Genomic DNA, 17,030 nt, shown 5'->3' with positions numbered 1-17,030 from the left:
GAGGAGACTGATCGTGTGTTCATACAAAGTATGAACACAAAGTATAAACATCGATCTCTCTCTTCCCCTAGTAAGTAAGTCCCATTCCCCCTACAGTTAGAACACAGAACACAGTATAGGGGAACACAGTTAACATCTTGATCGCCCCCTAGTGTTAACCCCTTCCCTGCCAGTGACATGTATACAGTATTCAGTGAATTTTTATAGCACTAATCGCTGTATAAATGACAATGATCCCAAAAATGTGTCAAAAGTGTCCAATGTGTCTGTCGCAATATCGCAGTCCCGATAAAAATCGCTGATCCCCGCTATAACTAGTAAAAAAATATTAATACTAAAAATGCCATAAAACTACCCCCAATTTTTTTAGACGCTATAACTTTTGCGCAAACCAATCAATATACGTTTATTGCGATTTTTTGGCCAACAATATGTAGAAGAATACATATCGGCCTAAACTTAGGATTTTTTTTTTTTTTTTAAATAAAATGTGGGATATTTATTATAGCAAAAAGTAAAAGATATTGTGTTTTTTTCAAAATTGTCGCTCTATTTTTGTTTATAGCGCAAAAAATAAAAATGGCAGAGGTGACCAAATACCACCAAAATAAATCTCTATTTGTGGGGGGGAAAAGGACGCAAATTACCATTGGGTACAGCATCGCACAACCACGCAATTGTCAGTTAAAGCGACACAGTGCCAAATTGTAAAAAGTGCTCTGGTCAGGAAGGGGGTAAAATTCTTGGGGCTGAAGTGGTTAAACATTTGATATGATTTCTATTTAGTATTGTGTATGGTTCTATGAGACAAGCAAATCATTGCATTCTCTTTTTATGTAGATTTTGAAACCTGTTTTGGAGTTGGGGTTGTAAATGAAGTCTTAAAGCGGAGGTTCACCCTAAAACAATTATATACCATTCCATCCAGCATACTTCCTACATGTACAGTATACTGTTTTTGTTTTTTTTGCTGTACATACTGTTTTATACTTCTTTTTCTTTTCAGACTCCCGCGGGGTATAGGTGTTCCTATGAAGAGGCGTAGATGATCGACGTGCGGATTAGGGGCGTCACGCGTTCCGAAAAAAGCCGTACTGTGACTCGGCTCTATACGGCGCTATACGGTGCCTGCACACAGACTAAGAGCCGTGTAGAGCTGACTGCGCAGGCACCGTATATAGCCGAGTCCCAGTTCGGCTATTTTCGGAACGCGTGACGCGCCTTATCCGCACGTCAATCATCTACGCCTCTTCATAGGAACGCCTATTCCCCGCGGGAGTCTGAAAAGAAAAAGAAGTATAAAACGGCATGTACAGCGAAAAAAAAACAGCATACTGTACATGTCGGCAGTAGGCTGGATGGAATGGTATATAAGTGTTTTAGGGTGAACCCTGTACACACGATCAGTTTGTCTGATGAAAACGGACCGATGGACCTTTTTCATCGGACAAACCAATCGTGTGTGGGCCCCATCACTTTGTTTTCCATCGGTGAAAAAAAATAGAGCCTTTTTTTTAAAATTTTCCTATGGATAAAAGACTGATAGAATAAAAACATTGTCTCTGTGGAAATCCATCGGAGAAAAATCCACGCATGCTCAGAATCAAGTCGACGCATGCTCGGAAGCATTGAGCTTAATTTTTCTCTGCACGTCGTAGTGTTTTATGTCACCACGTTGGACACGGTCGGATTTTTGACTGATGGTGTGAAGGCAAGACTGATGAAAGTCAGCTTCATCGGATATCCAATGAAAAAATCCATCAGATTAGATTCCATCAGATATCCGATCGTGTGTACAGGGCTTTAGTAAAGTCAGACGGCTTGCTGGGAGTTACTGCACTTTTTTGATTACGTTTGTGTGAGTTCTGTAAATCATGACAAAGAATTCTACCGTCAGTCTATCTGGTTAGCATTGGCAATAGTTCCATCCGTACTTTATTTTAGGAAGATTCTATCAGGAACGCTTTGAGCCGTCTCTCCGTTCCTCTGGGTCATCACTCCCCCCTTTGGTAGACGACCCCGATCGGATTTAAATTCATCCGCCGCCGCGTAACCTTTCAGAATTTCTCCTTCTGAATCGGCGGTGTCTTTTAACATGTTCCCTCTGATACAAATTGCAATTTAAGATGTCTAAATGTCCTCACCGGCTGATCTAATTTTCTGTCTCCAGCCTGCTCAGTCAAGGGAGCTTTAATCCTCTGCAGAAGCAGATTGTGATGTCAAAGATTACCAATTCTAAATTCATAACAGCAGGTAGACTACAAACCACCGGCGTGCTTCCCTCCCCACCTTCAGGCTTTCAAACCTCGAGAGAACGCATGCAAGATAGGCGAGTGTAATCTCCTGGAACAAATCTGCCTATTCAAAGGACTAGTAGAGGGAAGCTAGAATGGGCTTTGGCCAATGTTATATTACTTGAACAGCCAATAGGAAAGCAGCAATGGTAACCTATAGAAAATGCTTAATTTAAAGTGGAAAAAACTTTCATTTAACCACTTGCCTACGGGGCATTTTCACCCCCTTCCTGCCCGGGCCACTTTTCAGCTTTAATCGCTGTCACGCTTTGAATGACAATTGCGCGGTCGTGCAAATAGAGTTTTCTTTTGGTGGTATTTGATCACCTCTGCGGGTTTTTATTTTTTGCTCTATAAACAAAAAAAGACCGACAATTTTGAAAGAAACACAATGGGCTAGATTCATATAGAACCGCGTAACTTTGCGGCGGCGTAACGTATCCGATTTACGTTACGCCTCCGCAACTTAGACGGGCAAGTGCTGTATTCTCAAAGCACTTGCTCCGTAAGTTGCGGCGGCGTAGCATAAATCGGCCAGCGTAAGCCCGCCTAATTCAAATTTGGATCAGGGGGGCGTGTTTTATGTAAATGTACTGTGACCCGACGTGATTGACGTTTTTCCAGAACGGCGCATGCGCCGTCCGTGGAATTTCCCAGTGTGCATTGCTCCAAAGTACGCCGCAAGGACGTCATTGGTTTCGACGTGAACGCAAATGACGTCCAGCCCCATTCACAGACGACTTACGCAAATTACGTAACTTTTTCAAATTTCGACGCGGGAACGACGGCCATACTTAACATTGGTACGCTGCACTTACGTCACCATATAGTAGGGGTAACTATACGCCGGGAAAAGCCTAACGTAAACGGCGTAACTTTACTGCATCGGCCGGGCGTACATTCGGGAATTTGCGTATCTAGCTATATTGCATACTCAACGCGGAATTCGACGGAAGCGCCACCTAGCGGCCAGCGTAAATATGCAGTTACGATCCGACGGCGTAAGAGACTTACGCCTGTCAGATCTAACAGATATCTATGCGTAACTGATAGGGAATAGATTTAAGATTTTTTTTTTTTTTACTAGTAATGGCGGTTATTTGCGATTTTTGTAAGTACTGTGATATTGCAGCGGACAGATCGGACACTTTTGACACTATTTTGGGACCATTCACATTTATACAGAGATCAGTGCTATAAATATGCACTGATAACTGTATAAATGTGACTGGCAGGGAAGGGGTTAACACTAGGGGGCGATCAAGGGGTTAATGTGTTCCCTAGGGAGTGATTCTTACTGTGGTGGGAGCGGACTGACTGGGGGAGGTGACCGATCGGTGTCCCTACGTCATTGCGGCTCCGGCCACTGACAGCATCGAAACCATCGATTTCGGAAGAAACGCAGAGGGAACAAGTCAGCTCCCTCAGCGGTGACCGGGCACGCTGCGGGAGATTCGTTCTAAGGTAAGTATTTGATAATGTGATAGTGTGCGATGCATACTAGCACATTACGCTATTGTCTTGCCAGGGTTTTTTGTTTACTATCACTTTAACCAGTTGCTGACCAACCGCCGCAGTTATACTGTGGCAAGGTGGCTCGGTTGCGCAAAACAAGGTACTGGACACATTGGTTCGTGCACTGGCTTTTTCCCTCGCAAGTCCGCGGGTCTAGCGGACTCGATGTCTGGCAGCCACCCGCAATCGTGGGAAAGAGAGGCAGAACGGGGATATGGCTTTGTAAACAAGGGACAATGAGGCTGATTTACTAAAGGCAAATAGACTTGCAGTTGCACTCTGCAAGAGCAGTTGCTCCAGAGCTTAGTAAATGAGCAGAAGCTCTGCTGACTTCCATCGTCCAATCATGTGCAAGCAAAAATGCAGTTTTCTTTTATTTTCCTTGAGTATTCTTTGCAAAGTGACGCTTTAGCTCATTTACTAGGCTCTGGAGCGTCCCTCCCCTTCTAGTTTATATATGGGTGCTGACTCACTTTGACATCACTTGTGGGAAGGCACTACCTAAAAGGGCCTAGCATCTGGTGTCTCTACCTACTGTATCAGGCACTATTCTGATACAGAGCCACCTAGTGGCAAAAAAGCTAACTGCACCTGCCTACACCTTCCTGCCCAGTGACAACCAATTCCCCATCTCGTATATGGGCATTACAAACAGAAAATGCCGGTAAATCTCCCCCATTGGGATCACAGGTCTAAACCAATACTACATATTTACTGCTGCAGTGAAAGACTCTGGAAACCTACCTCTGCAATGGTAAGTGCTCCTAGTGATGAAAGTGCTTAAAGCGGAGCTCCAACCAAATAGGATGCTCTGCTTTTTTGATTGTCAACACCAGATATCCTCTTCCACTTCCGCGTAAGATCACCGCAATCTTGTACGGCGATCTACGCATTGTCAGGCCCCTCCTCCTTCCCCCTGTTGCCTTCTGGGAGACACGCAGTTCGTCTCTGTACAGGCTGGACCTCCTCTTTAAGAACTGTAAGCGTTTAATATCACTTTAAATTCTCTCAGTGCTGAAATGCATTAACATAGTTTCAGCACCACGGACAGCTACTGCATTGAAAAACTATTGTATACTTGTCCTGCGAGGTCCCACTCACACCTCAGCGATTTGTAGCTTGAAGCTCCAAAACGCTGGAGGAGAAAAAAAATCAATTATCCTCTATGGAGGTGGTTCACATCTCCACTCCATGTCACCTGAAGCCTAACGCTCAAAAAAGTTCTAGAGCTTTTTTTGTAGCTTGAATAGGGCAGATTTGAGCATCTTTGGCTTGTTTTTATTCCCATAGAAATAAATAGAAATGCACCATTTGCACGTTTTTGTGTGCATTTGTGCGTGATTTTTTGCTCAAATTAAAAAATTTAAAACATAAAATAGCAATACGTTAAAAGTATTCCCGTGCTGCCTATGTATCATAATCTGTGGGCACTAGTTGCAGCGAACACCGAAAAGGGTCAACCCTGACCCAGCAGAATACACAGAAATAAAATCAAAGAATGGTGTCGCGCTCTATGCGATTAAATTTATAGGTCAACATATATATTGGTGAAATTCCAAACAATGAATCCTTACAGTGACTGTATATCAGAACAGTATAAAGTGCATATCAATTAATCCAATGACAATGACCATAATGACAATATTCTATAAACAAATCCTAAAATGTGCTAGTAAAAAAAAACACATCAATAAATAGAAAGTGCATATAAAAATTGCAGGTGCATCAGACCACATAGGCTTGAAAAATATTAAAATAAAATTGTGATAAAATAGCAATAATAGATGAATAAATAAATGTAAACTAAATTCAAAAATAGCTCAAAATCATCATAAATAAATAAAATAAATTAATAATATGTACCGTATATACTCGAGTATAAGCCGAGTTTTTCAGCGCATTTTTTTGTGCTGAAAATGCCCCCCTCGGCTTATACTCAAGTCACCTTTTTGCGCCTGATCTCCCGGACTTTGGGGACCCGGGACCGGCCGGGAAAAGTGTGCAAAGTTTGTTGTCCAGGGGACCTACGACCGGGGAGCTCCGATTTTTCAAAGCCAGGCACCCCTTTCATAGACTCCCATGTTAAACGGTAATTTCTCTGCTGACTTTGGGGACCCGGTACCGGCCGGCACACATGTAGCCACATTTCACCTCTACAAGTGTGCAAAGTTTGTTGTCTGGGGGACCTATGGCCGGGGAGCACCGATTTTTCAAAGCTGGGCACCCCTTCCATAGACTCCCATGTTAAACGTCAGTCTAATCATGGACACAGTGAGGCATGGGCACAGTGAGGCATGGGCACATGGATATACAGTGAGGCACAGTGAGGCATGCAGATGGACACCCTAAGCTTATACTCGAGTCAATACGTTTTCCCAGTTTTTTTGTGGTAAAATTAGGTGCCTCGGCTTATATTCAGGTCGGCTTATACTCGAGTATATACGGTAATAATACATTCATAAATGATAATTACCTCTTACCTTAAAAATAAAAAATAAATAAAAATAGTAATAATAATAAATAAACACCCAAACCCGAACAAAATAAACATTAATAATAATAATAATAATAATAATAATAATAATAATAATAATAATAATTGTGATGTATTTATTTATTTATTTATTTTGTGTTCGGGTTAGTTTGTTTAAGTATTTATTATCATTATTTTTTTTAAGGGTTAAGGATAGGGGTTAATTATGTGTTTACTATTACTCATTATTCATTTATTGAATGAATTTATTATTTATATATTTATGAATATTTTTCTTTATTTGTGTGTTTATTTTATATGTATTTATTCTTTTTTATTATTATTATTGTTGTTATTATTATTATTATTATTATTAGTATTATTATTATTATTATTATTATTATTATTATTATTATTATTATCATTATTATATTATTAACACACTAACCCTGACAAAAAAAATTAAAACAATTACCCTATGTCAGGAAGCTAGTTTATCTAATACTATTTCTCATATAGAAAATGCAACTTCTTCTGCAGATACTGCTTATTCCCATACAGCTAATGTTAAAGCATGTGTACCAGCACAAAGATGAGCTCAGGCTAGTATCCAGTGTGCACTGACACGTAGCTGCCTCCTGACCACCCTTTTGCCTTACCGTGTATGACCCTGACTCACCTCGACTACGTCCTTGACTGTGGCAGTCACCTGCTATCAAGCTACAGGTGCATGTGCTTCTTTAATGGGAAAAAAAATGATAATAATAATTCAAAAATAAATAAAAGCTAAGGAAAAAACTATGTAAGCTAAAATACCTAACAGCAAAAGATGCAACAGATGATAGTTTTCTCTATTGGCTAACAAAAAAAAACCCGGCAAAGCTCAAAAACATGTGCAAGTCGCACATAAAAATGTGCCAAAATTGTGCATAGAAATGCACAAAAAGCACCGGAAAAACGATCAAAGATGCTCAGGTGCGAATACAGCCTAAGTGTGAGATTTGACATCCAGTCATCAGTTGCTGCATTAGTCAAGTGTTGGTGTAAATTGCATGAATGTGACTGTGGAATGCAGGGTGAATGCTATCAAATCTTGCTTGGGTTGCTGTCGGTTAAGAATACACCAGGCATTTTTATCCAATGATTCTTTGTTAAATAGATCCTTAGTTTTGCCAGTGCATTTGGTATAACAATTGTGCTGTCTCCAGTGTTGGCTGTACATCTATGCTCTAGACCAGGAGTCTCCAAACTTTTCAAACAGAGGGCCAGTTAATTGTCCTTCAGACTTTAGTAGGGCCGGATTGTGGCCAGGGGGGGTAGAAAATGTTCTGGGCCCAGCATTGGTGAGAATAAATATGGCCTCAGAGTTTGCAGTCAGTGGGATAAGGAGTAGTGCCCCTATTAGTAGGAGTAATTGTATCCCATCATTGGTATCAGTGAAATAAATTGTGCCCCCGTGTTGGTGTCAGCGGGTAGAATAGTGCCTCATATCAGTGGGAGGAATAAAGCCCCAAGGGCTGGATAAAGGCTCACAAAGGGCCACATCTGACCCTTGGGCTGCAGTTTGGAGACCCCTGCTCTAGACCACCTTTCAGGTAGTAGCAACGGTGGACTATGCCTGCACCATGTGCATTAATAAGACTGCTTGTAGTATCCACCAGGGGGAGCATGTGGCACAATTGGGAGAAAGTTGAAAAAATGAAAATAATTTCTGAAATTACATTATAGCTTCTATGCGATTTGGGTTTTGCTCTACTATAAATCAGACCACTTAGTAGTAAAAAAACATAAGATAAAAAAAAAAGAGGAAACTTTTTTAACATCTGAAATAAAAACCGAAAAAAGTGCCTATCAACAGAAAATTTACAGTATATCTATACACACAGTATCAGTATCTCCATGTTTTATATGTGTGCTTGGCTTCTCCTTAAAGAAGATATCAGCTCACCAGCATTGGGTGGATCCTGACCTATTGATCCTCTGTGCTTTGCGCCTCCACAAACCACTTTGAAATATTTAAACAGTCGTCTTGTGTAAAAGTTATCAGGCTGGCATTTTGTGTATGGTAACCTTCCACTAATCTCTCCAGAACATTAAAGCCGCAGACTAATAGTCACCTTCCTTTGTACCTAAATCCCACTAGATGAGAAAAAGGAAGAAAACACATAGGCCTAGTACACACGACCGGGTTTCTCAGCAAAAACCAGCAAGAAAACTGATTCTTGCCGAGATTCCCGTTCGTGTGTACGAGGCATTCAGGTTTCTCATCTGGAAATCTGGCCAGAATCTCGACGAGAAAAAAAGAGAACCTGCTCTTTTTTTTCTCGTCAAGATTCTCGTTTGCCTGTTTGCAGACGAGAAACCCGAGAGTGTGTATACTTACATGTCGCCGTGGAAACCCACGCATGCTCGAAATGACTTTGACGCATGCGCGGTAGCTTCCACGGCATAGGTAGGGTGAAGCAAGATGGTGGCGACGCCATCGAATGTGACGAGCGCGTGCTCGTCATATGCAATGACGTCACCGCGTTCTTTCCTTTCAAGAAAAGCGCTGTTCTTTTGAAAGAAAAGTCTGTATACTCGGGCGGCAAGAGTTTCTTGCCAAGAATCTCGTCAGGGAAAACGACAGGTTTTTCCTGACAAGATTCTCGGACGTGTGTACGAGGCCATACTGTAGATACTTGAGGCCCCCGTACACACGACCGAGTTTCTCGGCAGAATTCAGCCAGAAACTAGGTCGGAGCTGGATTCTGGCGAGAAACTCGGTCGTGTGTACACTTTTCAGCGAGGAAGCCGACGAGGAACTCGTCGGGCCGAAAAGAGAACATGTTCTCTATTTTCTCGTTAGTCAATGGGAAAAGTCGGCCCGCTGAGTTCCTCGGCGGCTTCCACACTGAACTCGACGAGGAACTCGATGTGTTTGGCACGTCGAGTTCCTCGGTCGTGTGTACGGGGCATGAGTGTTTGTCTACAGATCTATCTATTTATCTATTTCCTGTTTATTGCCTGTGTTATTATTTATCTGCACCCAGGATCTGTCTATTTCTTTCTTCTTTTGTTTTTCCTTCCTTCCTTTCGTGCTTTCTCTCTCTCTTTCCTTTCTCTCTCTTTCTTCGTTACTTCCTTCTTTGCTTTTTTTTCTTTTCTCTTTTTCTTTCTTTCTCTCGTTCTTTTTCTTTCTCTCTTTTTCTTCGTTAATTCCTTTTTTTTCTTTTCTCTCTTTCCTTCCTTCCTTCTTTTCTGTGACCCAGCCTGGTTCAGTTTTCACACTCATGTTAAAGTGAAACATCACCCTAAGGCCCCTTTCACACTGGGGCAGAAGGTGCGGCGGCGGAAAGTGCCGCTATTTTTAGCGGCGCTTTACCGCTAATTTTGCGGTGCTATTCGGCCACTAGCAGGGCGGTTTTAGCCCCCCAAACGGCCGAGAAAGGGTTAAAACAGAGGCACATTTCCGGCGGTATAGCCATGCTGTCCCGTTGATTTCAATGGACGGGAGTGGTGGAAGAGCGGTAAACACCCCAGTCCTTCACCGCTCCAAAGATGCGGCTAGCAGGACTTTTTTTTTCCATCCTGCCAGCACACCACTCCTGGCTTTCACACTGAAGAAACAGCAGCCACTGTTTCAGGTCGGTTTGCAGGCGCTATTTTGAAAGGGGTCTTAAAGGGAAGTTCCGCTTTATGTCTTCCTCTTCCTTTTTTTGGAGGGGGAGCAGGTACCTAGTTTTGATAGGTACCCACTCCCACTTCTGCTCGGATCACATAGGCAATTCCACCAGAAGTTTACACCCCCCCCTTCCCACACCATACCTGTCCACAACCTCTTGGGACACGTCACAGGTCCCATGAGGCTATGGGTCCATTCACACAGTGCAGAGTGGTTCATGCGTGTGCAGTGGGAAGCCGATTGTGAATCAACCAGGAGTCACAGTCAGCTTCCCACACTAAACATGCTGAACACTGGCAAAGAACTGGCCTGGGTGAGGATGGCACTGTATCCCTGGTAGTAAACCGCCCAAAAAAATAATAATATCTCATCGCACAATAGTACAACACATACTGGTACATTATGACAGACTTACCTGGACATGGAATTAAATTAAAAAGTGCCAAGACCGGTACCAGCTCGATCAGTCTGTAAAGTATATTCTGGCAATCGAAGCTCCGCTACAGGAAAATGTCCACACCGCCGTTACCTTCTAAAGCCCTACGTGCGTTCCCCTACAACCCGATGTGGCGTCACTTGTTAACAATACATACAATAACAAGCCCATAAGCAGTGACCCAACTTCTATGCATTTCGCCAGAAAGGCGTCAACAGGAAGTATTTTTATTGGTACACAAGAATAGCGCCTTACTTTACTTATTGGTTCAAATTATAAGCTTACCTGTAGGTACAAGTTGAAAAGTGGACTTTACTTCCACTTTAAAGTGAAACTAAACCCATCAATTTAACAGTTTCAAAAAAACAGTTAGATTTCCGAACCGTGTTGGGAATGTAATTGTCCCATTTGATTGTGCTCTCAACCAAACTGGTAAACCATCAAATGGCTGGTGATCACCTGTGAAGAATTATGGCAGTTGAAGTTCTGAGACCAAGATGGCAGCTTCCTTGGCTGAAAATGACATTTATTAAAAGTCAGCAGCTACAGTATTTGTTGATGCTGACTATTATTTTTTTGCAAACCGGCTGAAGATCCTCTTTGAGTGATGAGACTGCAGAGAATTGAGCTTGAAAGCCAACAGATATCTCAGACAGAGCAAACAATGTGCAGAACAATTCCCAGTGGTGGCCGTCCGGCTTCTGTTGTACTCCCCCGCGGATTGTATACACCAGCTTCAATGCTGCACTCAGTACTACCAGATATGGGGACACTGAAGAGAGGAAGGAGAGAGCGAGAGGGAAGGAGGGAAATAGGGAAGGAAAGAAGGAAGGACGGAGAGAGGGTGAGGACTAATGGAAGGAAGAGATGGAGAGAGGAAGGGAGAGATAACAGAAGGAAGTAACACATGAGAAATGGAAAGAAGAAAGACAGGTGGAGATAGGGAGAAAAAAGGGGAGAAAAGGGAAAGGAAATTAAAAGGGAAAGGGGAAAGGAAAGGATGGGAGGGAAGATCTAAAATAGTGAGGAAGGAATGAAGGAAGGAAGGAACATGGAAAAAAGAGGAGAGGAGAGAGTGAGAGAAAAGGAATGGGATAGAAAAGAAGGAAGGAGGAAACAGGATGCAAAGAAGGACTGATGAAAAATAGTGAGGGAAGAAGGAAGAAAGGAAGAAGATAGAGAGAAGGAAGGAGAAATTTAAGGAAGGAAGAGATGCAGAGAAGAATGAAAATACAAAGGAAGCAAGAAAGATAAAACAAATGGAGAGAAGAAAATAGAAGGACAAAAGAAAGATGGGGGAGGGAGGAAGGAAGAAAGGAAGGAAGGAAGGAGAGGGAGAGGACTAAGGAAAGGAAGAGATTGAGAGAGGAAGGGAGACATGAAAGAAGGAAGTAACAAAGGAAGAAGATCTAAAATAGGAAGGAAGGAAACATGGAAAGAACAAAGAGGAGAACGTGAGAGAAAAGGAAGGGGAGGAAAAAAAGAAGGAAAGAAGAGGTAGGATGGAAAGAAGGACTAAAGAAATCTAGTGAAAATAAAGATGGGGGAGAGAGGAAGGAAAGAAGGAAGGGAAAGAGGAAGGAAGAGGGAGGGAGGAAGGAAGGAAGGAAGGAAGGAAGGAAGGAAGGAAGGAAGGAAGGAAGGAAGGAAGGAAGGAAGGAAGGAAGGAAGGAAGGAAAGAGGGAGGAAGGAAGAGTGAGGAAGGAAGGGTGAGAAAGGAAGGAGGGAAGGAAAGAAGGAGGGAAGGAAGGAAGGAAGAGGGAGGGAGGAAGGAAGGAATGAATGAAGGAAGGAGGGAGGAAGGAAGAGTGAGGAAGGAAGGGTGCAAAAGGAAGGAAGGAAGGAGGGAAGGAAGGAGGGAGGGAAGGAAGGAAGGAAGGAAGAGTGAGAAAGGGTGAGGAAGGAAGGAAGGAGGGAAGGAAGGAAGATAGAAGGGAAGGAAGTGAGAAAGGGTGAGGAAGGAAGAGTGAGAAAGGGTTAGGAAGGAAGGAAGGAGGGAAGGAAGGAAGGGAGGAAGGAAGGAAGGGAGGGAGGAAGGAAGGAAGGAAGGAAGAGTGAGGAAGGAAGGAAGGAAGGAAGAGTGAGGAAGGAAGGAAGGGTGAGAAAGAAAGGAAGGAAGGAAGATAGAAAGGAAGGAAGAGTGAGAAAGGGTGAGGAAGGAAGGAAGGAAGGAAGGAAGGAAGGAAGGAAGGAAGGAAGGAAGGAAGGAGGAGAAAGGAGAGTAGGACTGAAGAAAAAATGGAGGATGGAAGGAAGGAAGGATGTTTTTTTTCTTCATTTGGAAAAGTCAATCAAGGGATTAAAAAAACAACACTATAATTAAGCTTTAACCTGCTCCCGGTTACTATTACACCACAGAGAACCGTCACACTGACTCTTCTAGTCTCTGCAGTGTAGCTATTAACACAATTATCTGCTGCACTCTCCCAGCTCATCTCACTATGCAGTGCAGCTAATTAATATCTCATTAGTCAGCAGGAACAAGAAATGTCACAAAAGACGCCTGCTATATAAAAACAGAGCAAAAATTAAATATGTATGAGATCCACCCTTTATTCACCACAAGGTACCAAAGGTAAAAAGAATAATGACAGAGTGCTTTATGGGGGACCTGTCAGTTCTGCTTGGAGCCATCAATTATATTCAAGAAAGAAAAAAAACACTGCTAAGCCATTAAATATCTTCATCTCTAATGTTGCTATGCATCAGCTTCCCGATCATGAATCATGTGCAATATGCATTAGCATGACCCCTTGTAATCTCCTTCATCCTGTGTTGTGACAATGACAGGGTCACAACACAGGGTCAACATTTTGAGACAGGGAAAAAGCATTGCCACCCTATCATAGGAAGTCCCCGAGCAGGAACCTTCTTGGAAGGATCACCAGGTGCCATTTTTTTTTTAAAGCTGCAGATTTAAAAAGGAGGTTTCCCCGGAAATACATTTTTTTAACCTTAGATTCCTGCTCATTTTGTCGAGGGGAATCGGCTAGTTGTTTAAAAATCATAGCCGTACTTACCGTTGTAAAGAGCGATCTTCTCCGCCGCTTCCGGGTATGGGCTGCAGGACTGGGCATTCCTATTTTGATTGACAGTCTTTTGACAGGCTTCCGATGGTCGCATCCATCGCGTCACGAGTAGCCGAAAGTAGTAGAACGTCGGTGCGCAGGCGCAGTATAGAGCCGCACCGACGTTCGGCTTCTTTCGGCTACTCGTGACGCGATGGATGCAACCGTCGGAAGCCTGTCGGAAGACTGTCAATCAAAAAGGAACGCCCAGTCCCGAAGACCCATACCCGGAAGCGGCGGAGAAGATCGCTCTCTACAACGGTAAGTACAGCTTCGATTTTAAAACAACTAGCCGATTCCCCTAGACAAAATGAGCAGGAATCTAAGGGTAAAAAAAAATTGATGGGTGAACTCCAGCTTTAAGAACACTGAAATCAACTTTTGAATTGACATTATTATGTTAAAACTTAGATGAAATTTTTTAATTTGGGTTTGGATTGTCTTTAAATAAAAGTCAGTGATATTTCAGTGTTTAGTAAATGCTGACAGTATTTCTGTCTCTTGGGGACTCTATTGGTGGGATCTCTGTGATGAGTTTGTGAATCTATAAGCCTGATGCACCCATTATAAGAAGCTCCCGCCATCCCTGTGCTGAAATTCTGTATCTGTGCATTTGTAGGTTTTCCACCCTCCCTGTGCTGAGTTCTTTATTCTGCACACCTGATGTGCCCATTATGACAGATTCCCACCATCTGTGTTTGTCCCCAGGTCTGCACAACTGTGACTATTAGGAAGGATTTCCCACTGTCCTTGCAGCGGGTTTGTGGCTCTGCATATCTGTTGTGCCCATTAGCAAGAGTTCTCACCATCCCTATCCTTGGTTTCTGGCTCTGCACACCTGCACTACCTACTAGAAAGGGTTCCCGACATCTCTATGCTGGAATCCTGGCTCTGTACACTTGATGTGCCCATTAGGAGGGGTTCCCACCACCCCCTGGAAGGAGTTTCAGGGTCTGTATACTTGCTGTGCTCAATATGAGGGGTTTCCACCATCTCTGCACTGAATTGTGGGGTCTTCACACCTGCTGTACCCATTATGAGGGGTTTCCACTATCCCTCCGATAAGCTCTTGGGTCTAAACACCAGCTGTACCCATTGTGGGGGTTCTCCCCATCCCTGTTCTGAGATATCGAATCTGCACACTTGCTGTGCCCATTACAGGGCTCCCACCATTGCTGCACTCCCAGACCTCAACATCTGATATACATTATATGGGGAGGGGGCTTTTTTTTTCTTTTAATTAATGTTATATTATGGAGAATGTAACAGGAGGCACTAATAAATACAAAGGCGCGTGGGAACACCCAAAACTTCCAAGTAGACAGGAGCAAAGCCAGTAATTATGGCCTGATGGGGACTCTAACCCTTTCCTATTTTGCATATTGATGGACACATTGATAGAGCTCTGAATCCAAAACAAGAAGGACAAGACTTTAAATTTAAGTATAATGTGCCATAAGTATAATGTAAGTCAAGTAAATCTGTATTGCTCAAAAACAGAAGGTCACACAAAAAAAGACAATATATTTTGGTTACTCAGTACTCTCCATTCATCAGGACATGGATAGATCAGGTTATTACTTTTTTTTTACTTTTTCTCCTGACATTCCATTTTTCCTTTTGTGTAAGTCGAGCAGATTTTGTTATAGCTTTCTTTTTCTTTTCCAATTTTTTATTTTGCTTCATAACCTTAGCTTTTTATCCCTTGTCCGCTCTGTAAAATAACACCCATGTTATACCCTTTGCTAGGAGCATGTTGCAGACAGAGATGAAGATGATCAGCACCATGTATCCAAAACATTTTTAGAATCAAGTAAAACTAAGGGCATTAAAAAATCACCTTAAAAAAACATATTATTTACGGTAGATAAAAACGAGACAACCAAAAGATAAAATGTATCCAATGTAGTTTGGGATCAAACAATAACCCTTCATCAAGGCCTAGATGGGAATGTGGCAAAATGTCCCATAGGACACCAACTGAGAACACCTGGACCAGTGTTCTATGTCAGGAAATAGGCAATAGACAAGTGCTGAATGAGCTTGTGCAGGATGGTCTTGTTGGTTTCACTTGGTTTTTTCATGTTGGGATGGCCATTGCCCATTGGAGGACCTTCACATTGAGGCAGATCTGCCGAAGTTAAGCCATTAAGCCCAGCCAACACCCTTTGATTGATTAAAAATATATTCAACTCCAGTGCCACACATATGTTTGTCTTAGAAAAACAGAATTCCAGGAGGAGAATTTAAAAAATGATTACTGTGACCTATACGTGCCTTGATGAAGAGGGCATATCGAGCCCCAAAACATTGGCTTTTTCTTGTGACCTCCTATTGTGTGCAATAAATGTTTACTGGGCTGATATTAGACCTGTGGTGCTTTTATCCTTTTCACTTCCTTCTTTCCTTCCTTTCAGTCATTGTCCTCACTGGAGAAATTTTGCATTTTTTTTTGCTGAAATGACTGTTTACAATGTATAGAGACATAATAGTTAACTGATTCCTTTTTAAATTGATTAAAAATAGATAAAAATCAATCATATAATGTACCTCTAGTTTTGTTTTTGCATCTAGTTTCGTTTTTGCATCTAGTTTCGTTTTTGCATGTTATCCTGCCTCTGTGCTAGGCAGAGCCATAGAGAAGTGATGGTTTGGAAAATGAAACTAGAATCTCCCAGTAGTGTGGTCATCAGGAAACAGACAACCAGGAAGTATCCAGAACAGAGAAGAATTACAGCAACATAAGAGCAAAAATTAACAACGAGGACATGAAACCAGGACTGCAGTAAGGTAAAGGAAGCTATTTAGCTAAAAAAAAAAAAATCCTTTAGTGACCCTTGTGTAGTGCCTACCGGACAGTTTTCCGGCCTAGCGGACAGGTTTCCAGCATGCTAAGAAACTTGTCCGCTGGAAGCCTGTCCGTCGGACATGTCCGATGGTTAGTACGACTCATCGGACATGTCCGCTGACCCAAAATCCTGCGCATGCGTCGAATTGCTTCGATGCATGCGTGGAAGCATTGAACTCCCGTGTCAGAGAACGTCGGTGTCTTCTACGTCACCGCGTTCTCTGTCCGCGGGGATTTTGGTCTGATGGTGTGTACACACATCAGACCAAACGATCCCAGCAGACATGTCCGATGAAAACGGTCCGCGGACCGTTTTCATCGGACATGTCTGCTTGTGTGTACAAGGCCTTAAGGAGATAGCTCTCCGGTGGGGGCTATTGACCATAGTAAAAATCTCATGGATGTTCTATTCTTACCCATTGTGTCCATACCTGAATAAAAACAAGTTTGGGCTAGAGTTCGACTTCTGAACAAAAACGAAAGGGTTCACTTTACTGTATGACGAATGAGGTTCTCTACTTGCACTTCCTTCTAAACCGGTGCAAGCCTTGACTTACTGGTGTAAATTGATATAAGCTTTGACTCACTGGTGTAAACTGATATAAGCTTTGATTGCTGTTATAAAATGATATAAGTTTCAACTTACTGGTGTAAACTGATATAAGCTTCAACCTACTACCAAGAAGGCAAGAATAACTTGCCACAAATGTGTGGCAGTACTGAATTGTAAGC

At 42.5% G+C, this 17,030-nt stretch overlaps 1 protein-coding gene across 5 annotated transcripts in view; it reads right to left on the bottom strand.

The window, feature by feature from the left end:
• The window catches only part of SORCS1 (sortilin related VPS10 domain containing receptor 1), an 834,705-nt gene that overhangs the window by 571,303 nt on the left and 246,372 nt on the right, over window positions 1–17,030 (bottom strand). The gene's annotated exons all lie outside the window — the stretch shown is intronic.

The sequence above is a fragment of the Rana temporaria genome, chromosome 8, assembly GCF_905171775.1.
Source record: "Rana temporaria chromosome 8, aRanTem1.1, whole genome shotgun sequence".
Lineage (NCBI taxonomy): Eukaryota > Metazoa > Chordata > Amphibia > Anura > Ranidae > Rana > Rana temporaria.
This window is presented reverse-complemented; position numbering and strand designations above follow the sequence as displayed.